Genomic DNA, 20,213 nt, shown 5'->3' on the forward strand with positions numbered 1-20,213 from the left:
TAGGCCTCCATGTCCATCACCAACTCCTGAAACTTATTCTAACTCATGTCTATCGAGTCGGTGATGCCATCCAACCATCTCATCCTCTGTCGTCCCCTTCTTCTCCCGCCTTCAATCTTTCTCAGCATTAGGGTCTTTTCAAATGAGTCAGTTCTTTGAATCAGGCGGCCTAAGGATTGGAGTTTCAGCTTCAGCATCAGTCCTTCCAACGAATATTCAGGACTGATTTCCTTTAGGATGGACTGGTTGGATATCCTTGAAGTCCAAGGGACTCTCAAGAGTCTTCTCCAACACCACAGTTCAAAAGCCTCAATTCTTTGGTGCTCAGCTTTCTTTATAGTCCAATTCTCACATCCATACATGACCACTGGAAAAACCATAGCTTTGACTAGATGGACTTTTGTTGGCAAAGTAATGTCTCTGCTTTTTAATATGCTGTCTAGATTGGTCATAGCTTTTCTTCCAAAGAGCAAGTGTCTTTTAATTTCATGGCTGCAGTCTCCATCTGCAGTGATTTTGGAGCCCCCAAAAATAAAGTCTCTCACTGTTTCCATTATTTCCCCAACCTCGTGTGGTTATAACAACCTAATAGGATGTCACATGTGTACCAGGCCATCACCCTTTCCACATCTGGCTTGTCCTAGGAGGGGAACAGAGGCCTGTGATCTGATGGAAAGGGGAGAGGGAAGGGTTATCACTGTTCAGCCCAGCAGAGCCCAGCCAGCCCCAAGGGGAGATGGCCAGACTCTGACACCCCTCCTTGATCAGTTACTGGGCGTGGATGGTCTTGTGAAGGGCATGGGCTCGGCTGACGCTGCTCCCTGTAGCTACAGCAGGCCCGAGAGGAGTGGACAGCCACGGCAGCCACAAGCCCTCACTAGGCATATGAGGCCAGGGCGCTGCATCTGCGGGTCCTCTGAGTGCCAGTGCCAAGAAGTGTCCCAGGTCCCTGCTCTTTTCAAGGTTGATTCATCTCACCCGGCTTCTGAACCAAATAAGGGCAACTGCACCGTGGCTGTCACTCTTTGGGCTTTAACTGCAGGTCTGTACTTCTGTTTAGGGAATGGCAAGCACCTACTTGACACAGACTGTCCTGTGTGACCCTGGGTGTGGTCCTCGGGAGGGGCTCAACCAGGGGCTGGTTTCCATCTGAGCTCCTGCCCAGAAGTAAGCAGGAAGGATGGCAGGCCTGAGCCCATATCTGGTGGCTCACATTTCCAATAAGTCCTGAGATCAGTTTCATAATTTCAAAGCATTCACAAAGGGCAGGAGGTGTTAACCATCCACAAAAGAGCTTCTGAAATACAGTCAAGACTTCTGGAGACAGAATTGGTCTGATCTGCCACTTGGTTTGGCCCCACCTCCAACTCTCTGCACCCAGGGCACCCATTGACCCCAGGCTCAGCCACAGCCCCCCCCCCCCCCCCACTGCCCCGGGGAGGTGACCTGGATGGCCGCACCCAGCTTACAATCAGGTCTGAACCACATGGTCCAGGCTTGTCCTTGACTCCGGTGATGTCTGAGCCCATGTGGTCACAGCCAAACTGATCTGACTCCTCCTTCCCCTTCTGGACTCAGATGAAGCACAGTGCTTGGTTCTGATTCCCTAGGTGACTGCTCCATGAGAGCTCCCTGAATTATGGGAGTTAATCGTGCCGTTAACGACACCTGGGGGCTTCCCTCATGGTTCAGATGGTAAAGAATCTGCCTGCAAATGCAGGAGACCTGGGTTCGATCCCTGGGTTGGGAAGATCCCCTAGAGGAGGGCATGGCAACCCACTCCAGTATTCTTGCCTGGAGAATTCCATGGACAAAGGCGCCTGGCGGACTATATAGTCCATGGGGTCTCACAGAGTCGGACATGACTGAGCGACTATTCACACTAACTCCACCTGGGAGAGAGGGGAGACCAGAGGGGCTGCTGATGAATTCTTGCTCTTCCTAGAGACCTCCCACCCCACCGCCACCCTGTGGACTGTTCTGCATAGGCATATTTCCGACGTGTGTGTTTGTATGTATGGTGAGGGGAACGGGTTTCTCCCATCAATAAACAATTCCTCGCCACCAGCTGGGTATCCTACAGTTCAACTCAACTCTGACACTGTCCACTCAGAGATCGACAGGTTAAGGGCTCGATCAAGATTGCCATTCTCCACTCAAACTTGCGGGGCCAGTCCCAAGTTCAGATTATCACCTGGGCTTCTGACCAACTGGCTATAGATTGCAGGTTCCCTGGGAGTTGGTAATGGACAGGGAGGTCTGGCATGCTGTGATTCATGGGATCGCAAGGAGTCGAACACGACTGAGCGACTGAACTGAACTGATGACCCCCTCCTTGGGTTCAATTCATTTGCTAGAGTGGTTCACAGAACTCAGAGAAACACTGTACATTAGATTATTGGTTTGTTGTAAAATTCTACAACTTAGGAACAGCCTGACGGAAGAGATGCAAAGTGTGTGGGGAGGGCTGTGGAGGTGCCATGCCCCTTCCAGAGTCACCATTGTCCCAGCAGGTCCAGCCCAGAAGCCCTCTGGACTCTCCTTTGGGGTTTTTATGCAGCTTCATTACGAAGGTATGATGGGTTAGACCATTGGCCTCTGGTGACTGAATTGCATTTCTAGCCCCATCTCCTCCCCAGATGTCTGGGGGATGGGACTGAAATCTCCATGCCTCTAATCTCTTGCTCGGTTCTCTTAGCCACCAACCCCATCCTTAAGGATTTTCCAAAGGTCACTTATTAACATAACAAAAGTCACCTTTATCCTGCTCCTTGCTTAGGAAACTCCAAGTGTTTTGGAGCCCTACGCCACTAATTACCGAAAGACGGAACACACGTGACCTTGTTTCAAAGGACGGTTTTTGCAGATGCAATCAATTTCAGATGAATCATGAGTTATACCAGGCCCTAACCCAGTGACTGAGGCTCGTCACCATTCCCACACTCACCTCCCAATGCAGGAAACTGGGGGACTCTTCTGTGGAAAAATGTATGATTCTAATACCAGTTCCTCTCATTCTTCTGTCCAAGTCATTCATCCACTCTGAGTCAATGTGTAGAAAAGCTTTGACCAACCTAGACAGCATATTAAAAAGGAGAGACATTACTTTGCCAACAAAGATCCCTCTAGTCAAAGCTATGGCTTTTCTAGTAATCATGTATGGATGTGAGAGCTGGACCATAAAGAAAGTTGCGTGCCGAAGAATTGATGCTTTTGAACTGTGGTGTTGGAGAAGACTGTTGAGAATCCCTTGGACTGCAAGGAGATCAAACCAGTCAATCCTAAAGGAAATCAATCATAAATATTCATTGGAAGGACTGCTGTGGAACCTGGAACTCCAATACTTTGGCCACCTGATGTGAAGAGCTGACTCATTGAAAAAGACCCTGATGCTGGGAAAGATTGAAGGCAGGAGGAAAAAGAGATGACAGAGGATGAGATGGCTGAATGGCATCACCATCTTGATGGACATGAGTTTGAGCAAGCTCTGATAGTTGGTGATGGACAGGGAAGCCTGGTGTGCCGCAGTCCATGGGATTGCAAGGAGTCAGACATGACTGAGTGACTGAACTGAACTGAATTGAAACTGGACATCTCAGAACAGAAATTGTATCATATGGATGTTGTCAGATGCATAGGCAATCATGAATGTGAGAATTCTCAAGACCCAAAAAGTACTGCACGGTGGTCCTCATTATAGTTTACATTATGACTGTGTCATTCTATCTGTTTATGACCAAATTTGACCTCTCTCAAAATTTAAACAAAACCCTGGTGACATGTACAACTACGTCCCATAAGACCACAACCTTCTCAGCAATTCATTTACCACTGGATATTTAATTGACTAAAGAACTCCCTAAAAATAATTCAACATAAACGGAGCCTTTAAGGAAATATTTCTCTTGTTATGCTTTGTACGAAATAACTGTGGGGATAAAAGTAACAAATAACCCCTTCTACCCACAGACGATTCTCTTGACTCAAGAGGAGCAAAGCAAAATGTCATCCCCAGATTTGGCACCAGTATGCGTGGCCAAGGGTCCAATACCGAACAAGTTTCCCTAGCTCATCGGGCATCTGTCAGCATGCTCACGGAAATCAAATGAATGAACTCACAGGCATTAGCTCAGATAAACACCACCTGCCTCTTCATTTTATAAGATGGCTTTTTAATCCCTCCACGTTGGAAATGTTCTTCCTAAACACCGAGTACTTCTTGAGGAACACAGTTCCTGATGAGAAGGAAATCCCCCTCCCACCTCGGCCCGTTGCTTTGACAGGTGTTAATTATACTCTTGATCAGAGAGAAACATCTGCACACTGCAGCCTGAGGGGGGGCGGCACTTTGCGGTTCAGCAGGCAGAGGATAGGAAGTTGCTGGAGAGACTGACTTCCTGACCGCGTGGCAGCCGTCACCGGGGTTTCCCATCACGGTGGCTCCCCCGAATCTCCGGAGGACAGCTTCAGGCAGAAGCCCCCAGATTCGTCAGCTTTCCTCCTCTGCATATGCTGTTTCCCCTTCTCTTTCTACAGTCAGGTCCCTTGAATTGTTTCACCACACCATCCTGGACTGGCCATTCTGACCATCTTTTCGTAGGCTCCTGGCATTATTTAGTGGCAGTGATAACCTTGACCTCACATGCTGTTTTTACCCCACTTAGATTTCTCCCTAAAAATATATTTATATGTTTGGCCACAGGGTGCTGCCTAGATCTTTAGCTTTCCTGAGGGGGTTGCTCAAGGTACAAAATACAGGCTATATTGGGACTTCGCTGGTGGGCCAGTGGCCAAGATTCTGAGTTCCCAATGCAGGGGACCTGGGTGAGATCCCTGGTTTGGGAACTAGATCCTGCATGCCACAACTAAAGATTCCACATGGTGCAACTAACACCCAGCGGAGCCAAATAAATAAATAATTAAAAAAAGAAAAAAGAATATAGGTTGTTACCAATGCTTTCTTTTTTTTTAATTTTGAAAAAAAAAAAATCTAATTCCAAAATACATCTAGCCCTGAGGAATTGACCACTTGTACTTGGGTGACACTGGACAGCTGCCTTGACTCTGGGCACCAGACTCAGGCAGACACTCATCAGACAGACAAGAGCCGTCCTGATGTCTCCACTCCCCAAGCATTGCTCCTTGAGACAGGATGAGGCGGACACGACTGGCTGCACCGCTCATGGCGGGTCACCTCCCCTTCGGTCAGGTAGAGTCTCTACTTCCTAACCTCTAGTCCTGTCTGCTTCTGGCTCTGAAACATCAGCTGTGAATCCCAGCATCAGGGACCCCAATCATACGTTGACCCCTAACCCCCTGTGTGGCCCATTTGGAGATGGGGCCCTTATGGAAGCCATTAAGGTGAAGTGAGGCCGCAAGAGTGGGTCGCTGATCCAATGGGACGAGCGTCCTTATGAGAAGACACGCCTGAGAGAAGTGCTGCTCACCCCCTCCCCCGTCTCTCTGTGTCTCTCTTTCCCTCCCCCCCACCTCCTTCCTGTGTGTACCGTGCAAAACTCAGGTGAGGACCCAGCGAGGGGTGGCCATCTGCAAGCCAGGAAAAGGGCTCTCATCAGAAACCGACTCAGCCAGAACCCTCATGTTAGACTCTCTAGCCTCCAGAACTGTGAAAATACAAATTTCTAATGTTAAACCACTCAGTTAGAGAAGGCAATGGCAACCCACTCCAGTACTCTTGCCTGCAAAATCTCATGGACAGAGGAGCCTGGTAGGCTGCAGTCCAAGGGGTCACGAAGAGTCAGACATGACTAAGCAACTTCACTTTCACTTTTCACTTTCATGCATTGGAGAAGGAAATGGCAACCCACTCCAGTGTTCTTGCCTGGAGAATCCCAGGGATGGGGGAGCCTGGTGGGCTGCCGTCTATGGGGTTGCACAGAGTCGGGCACGACTGAAGCGACTTAGCAGCAGCAGCAAGCCACTCAGTACTTCGTCATGGCAGCCCTGACTAAGACAGGTAAGTCTAGTTTAACAGATAAGAAGCAAGCTCAGAAAAAAAAAAAAAAAAGAAGCAAACTCAGAAAGGTGACACGAATCTTAAAGGCGAAGTGAGATGCTAACAAGCAGCTGGGGGAGGGGTCCCCCTTTCTGCCCAGAGGGGTGAGGGCTCAGAGGGGCAGGGAGAGGCTGGTGGGTCTGAAGAGCAGGGCAGTGCCTGTGTGCAGGTGAGGGCTCAGGATGTCATCCTAAGGCAAGCCTCTGTTTTGAATAAAAAACGGGGGCATAAGTTTCCACATGAATATGGATAATAAATGAGTCTAATTCTGGGAAATCAAGTTTTGAGGGTGCAAGCCTGTGTGCCAGGAGTGGGTGGCAGAACCTCAAAAGACCTCAGTCCTGAGAATGTCAGGGACACCCACCTGGTGAGCAGTACCTGAGGTTCTTGCCACCGCGACACAGATGCCAAAGAACACATATTATGAAGACCACTGAAGAGGTAGGTGAGAAATGCTGAACCACACGGTGGAAAGAAGAGCGTTTCCTAAGCCATCGACCCGTACAGAAAATCAGCTTCCACTGTTCACAGCTAACCTCTTCTCCGTGGAAACTGGGATACGCCACAACATTTTCATCTTTCTTCCTACTGTTTTCTGTGTTAACCACAAACCTACTTCTTGATCTCAGGCAGATCTGCAACATCCCAAGGTCCCAGGCTGGAAGAGGATGAAAAAGAGTTCTCAGCATCTTTGTCCTTACTTGTCTTCCATTGGCTGATTTTCTTGTTCCCACTGGCCCTGACTTTTGTGTCCTTGAACAAATGTCTGAAGGGACAACTCCCCTCCCATGCAAATGGGCACTTCTGTTCCTCTGGCAGCCACAGCGAGAATCTTGAGTGGGGGTTAAAAGAAAATGACATCCGGGCTGCTTCCTAAAAGCTTCCTCCCCAATACAGAGTTCTTTAAATGATAATTGCTGACTTGGTCCTGTTATCAACCACCTCCTCCACCCCCTCAAGCAGCTGGGCTTAAAAACTATCCGCTGATTGCCTCCCTGGGGTTGGCTTTTAAACTCTTCCAGCGTTGGTGATGCATGCAAGCATGCGTGAGTGCTAAATCGTTTCAGTCATGTCTGACTCTGTGCAACCCTATGGATTGTAGCCCGCCAGGCTCCTCTGTCCGTGGGATTCTCCCGGCAAGTATACTGGAGTGGTTGCTGTACCCTCCTTCAGGGGATCTTCCCAAACCAGAGATCTAGCCCCACGTCTCTTACGTCTCCTGCACTGGCAGCTGAACTCTTTGCCACTACCACCACCCGGGAAGCCCAATCCTGGTAATAAGGTATGTTTTTATGCATGCAAGCATGCACACAGCTATTTATTTAACACTATGTGCAAGACAGTGAAGGCATCGGAGGAAGATATCGCTGCCCTCCAGCAGGAATGTGTGTGAATATGTGAAAAACTAATTTGCAAAAGCAAGAGTTGAATAATACCAGCACCAAGGGAAGAGAGAAGCCCTCAGACAGAGATAGCTGCATCTTTAATAAATCTGTCACCCCGCCGGACTCAGACACTCATGACAGCTCCGAGTGCTCAAGGCAAAGACGGCAGACCAGAGAAGGAGGGAGGCATTCAGCTACTGGGATTCTTAGCGTGAAAGGAAGATTGGCCTTTCGAAGCCATCAGCAGGAACAAATGTTTCATTTGGAGCCCTGGCAGCCTGTCTGTACCAAATAAACAGCTTAAACAAATAGACCTTGATCTTGATGGTTTTTAAATGGGAGTGATGTTGATTTTCCCAGCGCCTGATTTTTGCAAAAATCACCCCATTTGAGCTCTAGAGCACTCTATTCCCCATCTCCTGGGGTAAATTGACTTTCAAATGAACGTAGCTGAACACCCAAATTTCTGTAAGAAGGATGAAGGCTGAGAAGTGCGCCTACCTCCTACACGGCCACGATGGCTTCTGAAGGAGTTTCTGTGACTGTTTTCAGACCATAGGTGCTGTACCCTTTTCTATCCCAGCAGACGTGAGAAGGCCAATGGAGCCAGATCTGGGTGAAGGCAGACTCAGGGCCAAGAAGCTGGATAGGGCATCCTCTGATCTGGAACCCAAGAAGTACCAGAAAAACCATCCTTTCTCCTTCTCACTTAACCTTTCACACAAAAGGAGAGAGGACTGAGTACTCAGAGTTGTGGTCCCAGCCCACACCTGGGGACGCGCGTGTAAAGGCCATTGGCTAGACTTTTACAGAGAGGACGGTTGGTCACTATATCCCTCCATCGCCCATCCATCATGGTGCCACCAAACATTTCACAAGCTCCTCCCACCACACACTTATTAACCTGGGTGCTGAGGAGAAGGAAGTAGAAATGAATGTGATAATGTCTTTGCAGTCAAGAATCTGGCACATACACATGTAATGACATAACTAATGTAACACTCATAAAGCAGTCTCTTTCAAACTTGTGGCTGGGGACTTCCCTGGTGGTGCAGGGATTAAGAATCTGCCTGCCAGTGCAGGGGATGCAGGTTTGATCTTTGATCTGGGACAATCCCACAGGCTGAGGAGTGACTAAGCCCATGCACCAAAATGAAAGTCCTCGAGCCGCAACAAGAGAAGTCACTACAATGAGAAGCCCGGGCACCACAAAGAGTGGCCCCTGCTCACCGCAACTAGAGAAAACCCACAGTTCAGCTCAGTTCAGTTCAGTCTCTCAGTCGTGTCCAACTCTTTGTGACTCCATGAATCGCAGCACACCAGGCCTCCCTATCCATCACAAACTCCCGGAGTTTACTCAAACTCATGCCCATTGAGTCAGTGATGCCATCCAGCCATCTCATCCTCTGTTGTCCCCTTTTCCTCCTGCCCCCAATCCCTCTCAGCATCAGGGTCTTCTCCAATGAGTCAACTCTTCACATGAGGTGGCCAAAGTATTGGAGTTTCAGCTTCAACATCAGTCCTTCCAATGAACACCCAGGACTGATCTCCTTTAGGATGGACTGGTTGGATCTCCTTGCAGTCCAAGGGACTCTCAAGGGTCTTCTCCAACACCATAGTTCAAAGGCATCAATTTTTTGGCGCTCAGCTTTTTTCACAGTCCAACTCTCACATCCATACATGACTACTGGAAAAACCATAGCCTTGACTAGACAGAACTTTGTTGGCAAAGTAATGTCTCTGCTTTTTAATATTCTGTCTAGGGTGGTCATAACTTTCCTTCCAAGGAGCAAGCGTCTTTTAATTTCATGACTAAATAAACCATCTGCAGTGATTTTGGAGCCCCAAAAAATAAAGTCTGACACTGTTTCCGCTGTCTCCCCATCTATTTCCCATGAGGTGATGGGACCAGATGCCATGATCTTAGTTTTCTGAATGTTAAGCTTTAAGCCAACTTTTTCACTCTCCTCTTTCACTTTCATCAAGAGGCTTTTTAGTTCCTCTTCACTTTCTGCCATAAGGGTGGTGTCATCTGCATATCTGAGGTTATTGATATTTCTCCCGGCAATCTCGATTCCAGCTTGTGCTTCTTCCAGCCCAGCGTTTCTCATGATGTACTCTGCATATAAGTTAAACAAGCAGGGTGACAATATACAGCCTTGACGTACTCCTTTTCCTATTTGGAACCAGTCTGTTGTTCCATGTCCAGTTCTAACTGTTGTTTCCTGACCTGCATACAGGTTTCTCAAGAGGCAGGTCAGGTGGTCTGGTATTCCCATCTCTTTCAGAATTTTCCACAGTTTATTGTGATCCACACAGTCAAAGGCTTTGGTGTAGTCAATTAAGCAGAAATAGATGTTTTTCTGGAACTCTCTTGCTTTTTCGATGATCCAGTGGATATTGGCAATCTGATCTCTGGTTCCTCTGCCTTTTCTAAAACCAGCTTGAATACCTGGAAGTTCATAGTTCACATATTGCTAAAGCCTGGCTTGGAGAATTTTAAGCATTACTTTACTAGCGTGTGAGATGAGTGCAATTGTATGGTAGTTTGAGCATTCTTTGGGATTGTCTTTCTTTGGGATTGGAATGAAAACTGACCTTTTCCAGTCCTGTGGCCAGTGCTGAGTTTTCCAAATTTGCTGGCATATTGAGTGCAGCACTTTAACAGCATCGTCTTTCAGGATCTGAAATAGCTCAACTGGAATTCCATCACATCCACTAGCTTTGTTCGTAGTGATGCTTTCTAAGGCCCACTTGACTTCACATTCCAGGATGTCTGGCTCTAGGTGAGTGATCACACACCGCAACAAAGACCCAGTGAAGCCAAAAATTAATTAATTTCAAAAACTTGTGGCTGAACCACTGGCTCCACAGTAATCAAGACAATGTGGTATCAGTAAAAGTAAAGATATGTGGCTCAATGGAACGAAACAGAATCCAGAAAGAGAACCATACCTGTGACGTTTTACTAAAGTGAAAAGATAACTTGTGGGGCAAGATTAGTCTTTTCAACAAATGGTGCAGAAACAATTGGATATGCATACGCCAAAAAAAAAAAAAAAAAAGGGAAGCTCAGCCCATATCTCACATCATACATAAAACTTAGCTAAAATATATCATAGACCTAAATGTAAAACCAAGACTATAAAACATGGAGTGAGTGTGTGCTAAGCTGCTTCAGTCATGTCTGACTCTAAGTAACCCTATGGACTACAGCCTGCCAGGCTCCTCTGCCCATGGGATTTTCCAGGAAAGAATATTGGAGTGGGTTACCATTTCCTCCCGGAGGGGATCTTCCTAACCCAGGGATTGAGCCTCATGCCTTAACAGGCAGGTTCTTTACCTCCAGTGCTACCTCGGTAGCCCCATAAAACATGGAGAAGAAAAGGTAAAAGAAAATCCTTCTGACCTGAGAATTAGGCAGTTTGGTTTTTTTGTTTTTTGTTTTAGATAAGACACAAAAAGCAGTTATCAAAACAGAAAAAAAAAATTTGAACTTCATCAAAATTAAAAACTCTTTGAAAGACACTGAAGAAAATGAAAAAACAAACCATAAACTGGAAGAACTATTTGCAAAACACATACATGATTTTTAAAAATTCAAAATATTTCTAAAATCTCAAAATTCACCAAAACAAGCCAATTTTTAAGTGAGGCAAAATATTTGAGCAGACACTTAAGTGAAGAGGAAATATGGATGGTAAATAGAACATGTAAAGATGTTCAACATCATTAGTCATGGGGAAATACAAATTAAAACTATGAGATATCACCACAATGACTAAAATTCATGTGTGTGTGTGTGTGTGTGTGTGTGTATGGAGAGAGAGAGAGAGAACTAAGTTCTTGGTGCTGGAGAAGACTCTTGAGAGTCCCTTGGACAGCAAGAAAATCAAAGCAGTCAATCCTAAAAGGAAATCAACCCAGTTCATCAGAAGGACTGATGCTGAAGGTGAAGCTCCAATCCTTCGGCCACTTGATGTGAAGAGCCAACTCACTGGAAAAGATTTGTTGGGAAAGATTGAGGGCAGGAGGAGAAGGGGGCGACAGAGGATGAGATGGTTGGATGGCATCACCGACTCAATGGACATGGGTTTGAGCAGAATACTGGAGATAGTGAAGGACAGGGAAGCCTGGTGTGCTGCAGTCCATCGGGTGCAAAGAGTCAGACACGACTTAACAACTGAACAACAACAAACACACAAGATACAACCAACTGGGACTCTCACACACTGCTGGGGGGTAGTCACTTTGGAAAACAATTTCGCAATTTCTCAAAAAAGTTTAACAAAACCCTACTATATAATCTAGTCATTCCACATCTAGGTACTTTCCTAAGAGAAATGAAAGCACATGGGCCTAGAGTTGCCCTGAATGTTCACAGAAGCTATATTCATAAAATCTCCAAACTAGAAACAATCGAATGTTCTTGAATGGATGAATAGACAAATAAATTGAGTCAGGTTCCTACTGCGGACTCAGCTATAAAAAGGAACAAACTACTGACATGTCCTACAACATGGACAAATCTTAAGAACTTTATGCACAGAGAAAAGCTACTATATGACTTCATTTATAAGCCATTTAGAAAAAGACAAAACTCTAGGACAGAAATCCAGAGGTTGCCAGGGGCTGAGTGTGGGAGGAGTGATTGACTTCAAAAGGGATAAGAGTGAACTTTGGGGATGAAGCCAATACTGTCTGGATCATAATGATGCTTATGCAACTATATATTTGGCAAAACTTGCAAAATGGCAAACCTAAACTTTATGATATGTCAATTACATCTTAATAAAGCAGACTTGAAATTTTTTATGATTATTACCATACTCAGAGAATGTTCTCTCTTTTTAAGCAAAAGTGTACCATTAAAAGACAGAAATGAGGTATTATTTATGCTAATTTCTTCTAATTAATACATGACTTAAGTACCACAATTTTGTATAGAGAGAGCTATAAATAATGTATCTCACTCACATGGCACGGTCTGTACATCGCATCTGACCGGGAACTTTTAGAGTCACTGCTTCTAGAACGGTCCCTGCACAGAATCAAGATGAGAAAAGTAGTCGTGAGTATTAATTCTCTGCTTCTCACTCACGCAGCTGGGGGAGGTAAGCATAGCCATTTCCTAAATGCAAAGGAAATTATTTCCATTTCCTAAATGCAAAGATACAAATGTACAAAGATGAAGCTAGAGCTTGGTAAAGGTCACACGGAAAATGGGTGGCAAACCCTGAATTTGAATCCACGTCTTTTTACAGAGAAAACTGTCAATGTTCCTCAATCTTCTCTCCAGAAACACCAACATGGAAAGCGTGGGGCAAGAGCTCTGGATGGAAACGTAAACCAGTTGAAAGAAAGTCGATGAGCGGGGCCTGAGCCTGTTTACAGACCTGTGGGCTATTTCGGGTGCTTTCCACAGACGGCTCAGCGGCCGTGACGCCGCCCACGGCTCAGCCTGAGCCTGCGCGGTGGCACCGGCCCAGGTGTGACGGGAGCCGGGACTCACCAGATGCTGCGCTGCTTTGCTCTGACGAGCCCTGAAGCCGAAAGAGCCCCTCTGAGGACAGACGGCCTGGCCCCCAGCCCCGCTCCAGCCCGCGCTCCTGTGGCTCCTCAGGACCTGAGGCAGGCTGCCCTGAGAATCTTCTCGTGTGGATAAGCTGACGCCCGTGTCCCCACCCGGTGGGATTTCGTTAAGGGGCATTTTACGCAAGAGCTCTGAGGAAAACGAAGTTGTGTGGGAGATTCTGGGCTGAACAAAGAGTTATGGTTATGGGTTGAGTTGTCCCCCAAAGAAAAGGTATTCCCCCCGACAAAGGCCCATCGCCAGGCCCGGTAGAGAGCCTGCTCCTGTTCAGTGGATGAGTGAATGAATGAGCCCCTGACTGGCAGTGGTGTCATCCAACTGACAATGGCTAACCCTCCACCCCCAGGGCCTCACCCCACAGAGAGGCACCGTGGGACATTGGCTCGCCCCTCCTCATCTCCCATCCTCCCTACCCCTGCATACCAGAGTTTCACCACACTAGTTTACACTAGCTAATTTATACCACACTAAATGTCCTTGCTTCCTCTCCTCTTGGCCTTTGCACATGTTGCACCCCCTCTCCCATCCCAAACTCACTTTCTGTCCCAGGGTGGATGACCGTCCTCCCCCGTTGTGGCCCTTGGGCTGCGAGGCTTCTTAACTACACAATTAGAGGGGAGCTGGTTCCTCCCTAGCCAGATCAGAGGTTCAGATCCAAATCAGCCTAATATGGTGGAACTTTGACTCCACCTGAGAAACTCCAATACTTTGGCCACTTTGGCCACCTGATGCGAAGAGCTGACTCATTGGAAAAGACCTTGATGCTGGGAAAGATTGAAGGCAGGAGGATAAGGGGACAACAGAGGATGAGATGGTTGGATGGCATCACTGACTCAATGGACATGAGTTTGAGTAAACTCCTGGAGTTGGTGATGGACAGGGAGACCTGGCGTGCTGCAGTCCATGGAGTTTGCAAAGAGTCGGACATGACTGAGCAACTGAACTGAACTGAACTGAACAGCATCCATGGTTAAGAGACTACCAGCCTCTCCCATGTCATTATCAGGGATGACGTCAAAGCCCTACCATTACAGCTGTTATGACATGGTCACCTCAAGAATCTACCATAATTGACTATCTTAAGCTCTTTGCCTCAGCTAGTCTCCATGAGTTTTGCAACTTACAGAGGAAGGAAATCAAACTTACAGAGAATCGATCTAGGACAAATTTACCCCTATCTGTAAGGAGGACAGTTAGCAGTGAGGTCACAACAGGTTGGCACTCGAGTAGCGCTGTCAATGAGCTAAAGCAAAGGCAGTGTGATAGATGCTCTATGGAGGCCCCAGGGTGCTCTGTGCAGAAGGCCAACAGCACAGAGAGAAAACACTTAAAACGAGTTCTAAGGAAAGAAGGCGCTCCTTAGTGCACAGGGGAAAGTACCTGGATGGCAGAGGAATAGCTAAGGCAAGGCAGTAAGAGGTGTGAGCATGGGTACATGAAGTCCCTTAACAAACAAAGATTAAATATACACAGGGGAAGAAATACAATAAAAAGAACCCTATGGTAACATAGGTTTATTATAGCAAGCATTAAATTTACCCAGCTCTAACTTTCCTGGAAATCAAAGCATACAGGAAATTCACTAGATTATATAACTTTCACTGCTTGATATAAGTAAGTACACAGCTTGTCAAGGAATTGTATCTTCCAAAAGCTCTACCTGGCATATACTTGGTTTTAACATCAAAAGCAATTCAAAATTAAAAGCAAGATGGGTAGAATTTGTCCACTGTAATATCTTAGGAAATCTTAACAACCTATATATGTTAGGGCTAATCCCTCAGTCATGTCCGAATCTTTGCAACCCCATGGACTGTGGCCTATCAGGCTCCTCTGTCCATCAAATTCTCTAGGTAGGAATACTGTAGCAGGTAGCCAATCCCTTCTCCAAGGGATCTGCCCGACCCAGGGATCAAATCTGGGTCTCTTGCATTGCAGGCAGATTCTTTACTGTCTGAGTCACCAGGGAAACCCTACATGTGTTATGGGGGACAATAAATAATATAATTCTAAACAGAATCCAGCACAGAACCATATTACAGATAATTAGGTAACTAACCATACCTTAACACCGCTAACACTTAAATTACTTAGGGTTTAGTCTAGCTGCCGTGTCAGAGGCCCCCGAATACAGTGACTTAAAATAGAAATGTTTCTCTTTCACATAACATTCTGAATGCAGGCAGTGGGCCAAGGTTGGCAGGTATCTCTGCTTGATGGGGTCATTTAGGGACCCAATTTTTTTCTGTCTTGTGCTTTGCCATCCCAAGGCTGTCATCACTGTGCATGGGGAACTCTGGCCCCTCAGAACCACCTCAACAGTCCAACCCAGGAAAGATGAAAGAGCGAGCAGGGCAGGAAATTTACATACTTTAAAAAACAAGTTGATCTTCTAGATAAGACAAACCATTGATATAAAAATAATCATCTGATTGAAAAATCATAATAATTTGGAAATGGCATGTACCACTTCCTCTCCCACCCTATTGGCCAAAAGTTAGTCACATGGACACAGCCTCCAGGGAGGCCAGGAAATGTGGTCTGTGGCTGAGGTTAGGGTGGACATATGCCTGCCTACAACTCACAAGCTGTTGTTGCCAAAAGCAAAAAGGGCCATTAGCCTCTGCTGCAGCATCTAAATACAGGTATTCACAGAGAGAAACTAACTGAACAGCAAAGGATTAAGTGGCTCACTAAGGCAGTGAGCTCATCTGTCCCAAGACTTTCTATTTGTCTCAGAAAAGAAAAATACTTTTGCTGCTGAGCCTCAATTATGAGTAAAGAGAAGAGAACAATTGAGGGAGACTTCCATAAACCCTGCAGGCAATGATTCACATTTCTACTCCTCTGAGCCCTCTGCCAAGAGAAAGGCCCACGTATGCAGGTGGTCAAGGTAACAAGCTAATGTCCCCTTCTTCTCACTTCTGCCAAACGTGGGTGATGTTTAAACACCATCCGACTGCCTCACACCATCTAACCCATCCCACGCCTTCCTCAGACTCTGAAACCCTCAACGGCCCCAAGAGGGCAGCAGCCTGGAATCCTTGTGTGGAGGTGGCATCAACAACCCAGGCCCCGCTGTCCCCAGGAAGGTGTTTCTGTGGATGAAAGGCTCTTCCCCACCATGAGCGGGACCAGGGGTTAAGGAGTGGCTCTGTGACTCACGGAGACGCGGAGTGGCTGCCCGGAGGGCACCAAAACAGGAGACGATCGGGAGGGAATCACATAGCTGCAAGCTGAGCTGGCATTTGATGCGGCTCCAGGGACTGACGGCAGGAATTCTGCACTCTCCCACCCAGGGCACCTCCCCGGAAGGGAATGAGCCCAAGGCACCTGAAGGGCACCCCTCTGGAGGACACCGTCTATGCAGCAGCGGAGGCGCCAGCCAGGTGGGCCTGGATCCAAGACCACAGACAGAAGCCTTTGTGATAATCTGGTTCATGTCTCCCTTCTCCCCAGAGACTCCAAGTTCCATAAGAGTAGGGGTCACACCTGTCTTGTGTCCTGCTATGTCCTGCTACGTCAGTAAACCTTGGTTGACTGACATCCTCTCAACTCTCAGGCCCACATGAAGCCACAGTGCAAGAATGTTTATTGGCTATCTGCTACCTGCCGAGAACTGAAACGAGTGTTTCCCCATATGGTATTTTCGTTCATTTTAACAATATTGACAGCTAGGGATTATCCTCCCCATTGAGACAGAACCCGGTGAGCCCAGAGCCCCTCCCAGACACTGTTCTCATCTCAGGACTGCTGGTTTTCAGCAGAGGCAGACCCCAAAGAGAGCTCAACCTCTTCAGCACACAGCCAGTCCCTTACCTAATCCTCACACAAACCCTGTGGCCTGCGAGTCCATTTTCCACATTTTTCAGAAGAGGAGACAAGCTTGGAAGGGTTAAATACAACTCACCCAAGTCCCTCAGCTACAGGCACCAGAGTTGGGTATGAACCCAGGTCAGTCTGACTCCCAAGCACCAACTCCTTCTACCTATGTGGACTCAAGACTTGACCTTTTCTGTCGACGGAATTGTGTCCCTCCCACAAAATTCATGTGTTGAAGCCCATGTAACTGTAGAGGTTGTGGGACCTTTAAGGAGGTGATGAAGGTCAAATGAGGTCATGAGGGTGGGCCCTCACCTGGTAAGACTAGCCCTTCTAGGAAGTAGCTCTCTCTCTCCATCACGTGAGGACGCAGCAGGAGGTGGTCGTCTGCAAGCCTGGAAAAGGGTCCCCACTGGAAACTGACCATGCTGGCACCCCAGTCACAGAATTCCAATCTCCAGCACTGCAAAGGAAAATAATTTCTGTTATTTAAGCCACTCAGTTTTAGGGCATTTTGTCACATCAGCTTGGACAGGCTAATGTAAGATCTTTTCTAACATGAAATAGCTCAGAGTTGAATGGAGCAAGCGTGGAAGGAAGGATTCCTTTCCCCATTGTTCAATATTTTAAGGGGAAAAAATAGCCTTACTATCTCCCAAGGACATCACAGGGTTTATAGAAGAAATGGGAATTGCTGGAGGGCCAGGCGTACTAGTTTAACTTCCTCATCAAGAATTTATGGGGCATAAGCACTCGCCAGGAGAGTCCAGAATCTCTTAAAGCAATTCCTCCCAGTCTGAAGAGCCTGCCTTATAAACGCCTGGCCCTCATCACCCCTCTCTCTAGGGGGCAATGCCTGTTCCCTCTGGAAGGTGGCAGTTCTGCCAAGAGCTGCTCAAGCCTTCCCAGATACACAGAGTGCTCAGAACACCAAGGAAGGGGATTGGCATCTCCCCAGTTTCCGAGAGACGTAACTGGAGTTCCTTGCAGTGGGGGCGGTGGGAGGGGTCCCCGGACTTGCTGAGTAACAATCCTTGAACTCTATCTCTCATCTTAAGACAAGAGTTGAAAACCTGTCTCCTATGTCAAAATACAATGTAAGGAAGTATGTCTGAATAAATCATGTTAAATAAGTGAATCAATTCGTGGGCAAACAATTACATCCAAAATGACAACTAAATAATTAGAGCTATTTGAACACCATGTCAGCCAGAGAGAGAAATAACACAAAAATAAAGAGGAGTGAGGAAGAGAAGAAGGAGGTGGGAAAAGTGAGAGAAGTGCGTTTTCCTCTCTGTTGACCTGCGGCTCCATCAGTCCCCCTCCCAAGTCAGTCTGTCTGCTGTCAATAATGGAGGCCAGGGCGGGGGGCCAGCACTAGGTGAGGGGCTGAGACTCAGAAAGAATTCCATCAAAGCCTCCTTGAGGTTCACCGCCTTCTGTCCCATCCCTGCCTTATTGTGATGAGCAAAGCAGTGTCTGAAGTGGGAGGGTCTCGTCTCTGGGCTCAGCCAGTGGTCTATCACCATGAACACACAGCAGGGCTTCAGGGTCCTCCAGCGCTCTGATGGTACCCTCCTGGGGACATTCCAGGTTTGCTGGTAAACTCCAAGTTTGTGCTTCTACATGCCACGTCTCTCTGATGCCTCATAATACCTTTAGGAAGAAGGTATTGTAACCAGCTTCATTTTACAGGAAAGGAAAATAAGGCTCAGAGAGGCTCATTAACTTTTATAACTATATAGTGAGTGACCACACCAGATTTGAACTCAGGTCTTCTTGGCTCCAAATCCATTGGTCCTGCCACCCTTCCAATTTACCTCCCAGTTCTGTGTCCCATCCCTCCTTTATATACACGTATACAGGTCTAGACATATTTGGAGCTGGACACAATTCAGACTCACCTTGACTCTGAGTGTGTTAGCCGTGTGTGCCCCTGGAAGGAAATTATTTGAACCTGTTAACAAAGAGGATATAAAAGGATAGAATTTAAGCCTGGGAATGAGCCTTGTAAATCGCTGGGCCACCCCAATGTGGGTTGATGCCAAGGTTGAGGTGAATCACTGAGTGTCTACCAGCAGGAAACAAGACTGGGAGCCCAAGTTCACACCGACAAAGACTTCTCAGGCTCTTTCATAGGAGAAAATCCCCCAGCCCTGTCCCTTTCACATCCCACCATATCCAAAAGCCTCCACTTCTCCAACAACAAATATAACTTAAACACATTTGATGATTCACAGCACAGAATAGAAAGACACCCCACCATCCTAGCGGGTACTGGCTCTGCCAAAGCAAACCCTCAAGGCTTTCAGCAGCATCACACACCCTTTTGCAAAAGTGAGTTCAGCCTTCTCAGTAGACGTTTAGCCAGAAATGAAGTTTCGAATCTACATTTTGAACTCCACTGGAAATAGAAATGTGTTTGCTTTTACCACAACACGTGACTTAGCTCATTTCTGAGCTCTTTGCATGATCCTGTTTTTTCATGGATGTGGTACAAGGGGGTAAGACATGAGATTTATATGTAATTCTCTTATAAATATTTTCCCAAGGATATCTAATTATCCCATTCAAACTCAAGTACATTGTCTTCTAAGTTTCCAAGTGGCTTAATAATAGAATTGTTTCATTAACTCTGATACATGCTTTGGAATCAAGCAGAAAAATTAGAGAAGAGCTAGAAAAACAAGCAGCTGCAATCTCATGTATTTCTGAGTTCTAAACACTCACGGACTTGGCAGCTGAGGTTGTTTGATCAAAAAGCCATTGCTGGGAGCCCTTTGGTTAATGGACTGTCTGCTGTCCCTGCTCCTCCCACGCCAGCCCCTCCATCCCCCTCCCTCCCAGAGGTGGAAGTCATCCTGTCTCTCCCAGCCACTCTCACCTACTTTCTTCCCATCATCAGTAAACTGGGCTCCACTCTCCTGGATAATAAATGACAGAACTGGGAAGACATCCACCCTCCTGCTCCGGCATCCAGTCTGTGACCACGACTCGTGTAGGTTTCTTCTCCATCTCATGCGGAGACCAGGGTGGTGTGAATCACTGTGTCTCTCCGCTTTGGTTGCACAGAGGAAACAAGAACCCGGACAGCAGAAATGACTTGACCCAGATGACATCAGCCCCACCCCTCCTTCCCTCCCTGGCAGCTCTCAGGTAGAGGCCCACTGCCTGCCGACTGGGCTCCCTGCTGTATCACCCCCTCCTCCCACCTCCCCCACCACAGACAGTCATGGCTCACGCTCCCACCTGAGCTCTTCAAACTCTACCCAGGCCAGATCAAGTCCCCGACCTTTCACTTGGCATTCAGGGACCTGAGGATTCACACTCAATCTATCCTTCTCACTACTTGGGTCACAAACTTCCAAATGGGTGGTCTTCCAGGCCACCCTGCTTT

At 47.1% G+C, this 20,213-nt stretch overlaps 1 long non-coding RNA gene across 1 annotated transcript; it reads right to left on the reverse strand.

Annotated features, from left to right (window-relative positions):
• Positions 1 to 1,442: 1,442 nt before the first annotated feature.
• On the reverse strand, positions 1,443 to 19,279 carry LOC110130906 (uncharacterized). Its single transcript, XR_002312014.2, has 4 exons — positions 18,721 to 19,279; positions 17,132 to 17,279; positions 12,379 to 12,442; positions 1,443 to 3,074 (listed from the first exon to the last, which is right to left on the reverse strand). It is a non-coding gene; the product is annotated as an uncharacterized lncRNA (long non-coding RNA).
• Positions 19,280 to 20,213: the final 934 nt, after the last annotated feature.

Source organism: Odocoileus virginianus, chromosome 2 (genome assembly GCF_023699985.2).
Source record: "Odocoileus virginianus isolate 20LAN1187 ecotype Illinois chromosome 2, Ovbor_1.2, whole genome shotgun sequence".
Taxonomy (NCBI): domain Eukaryota; kingdom Metazoa; phylum Chordata; class Mammalia; order Artiodactyla; family Cervidae; genus Odocoileus; species Odocoileus virginianus.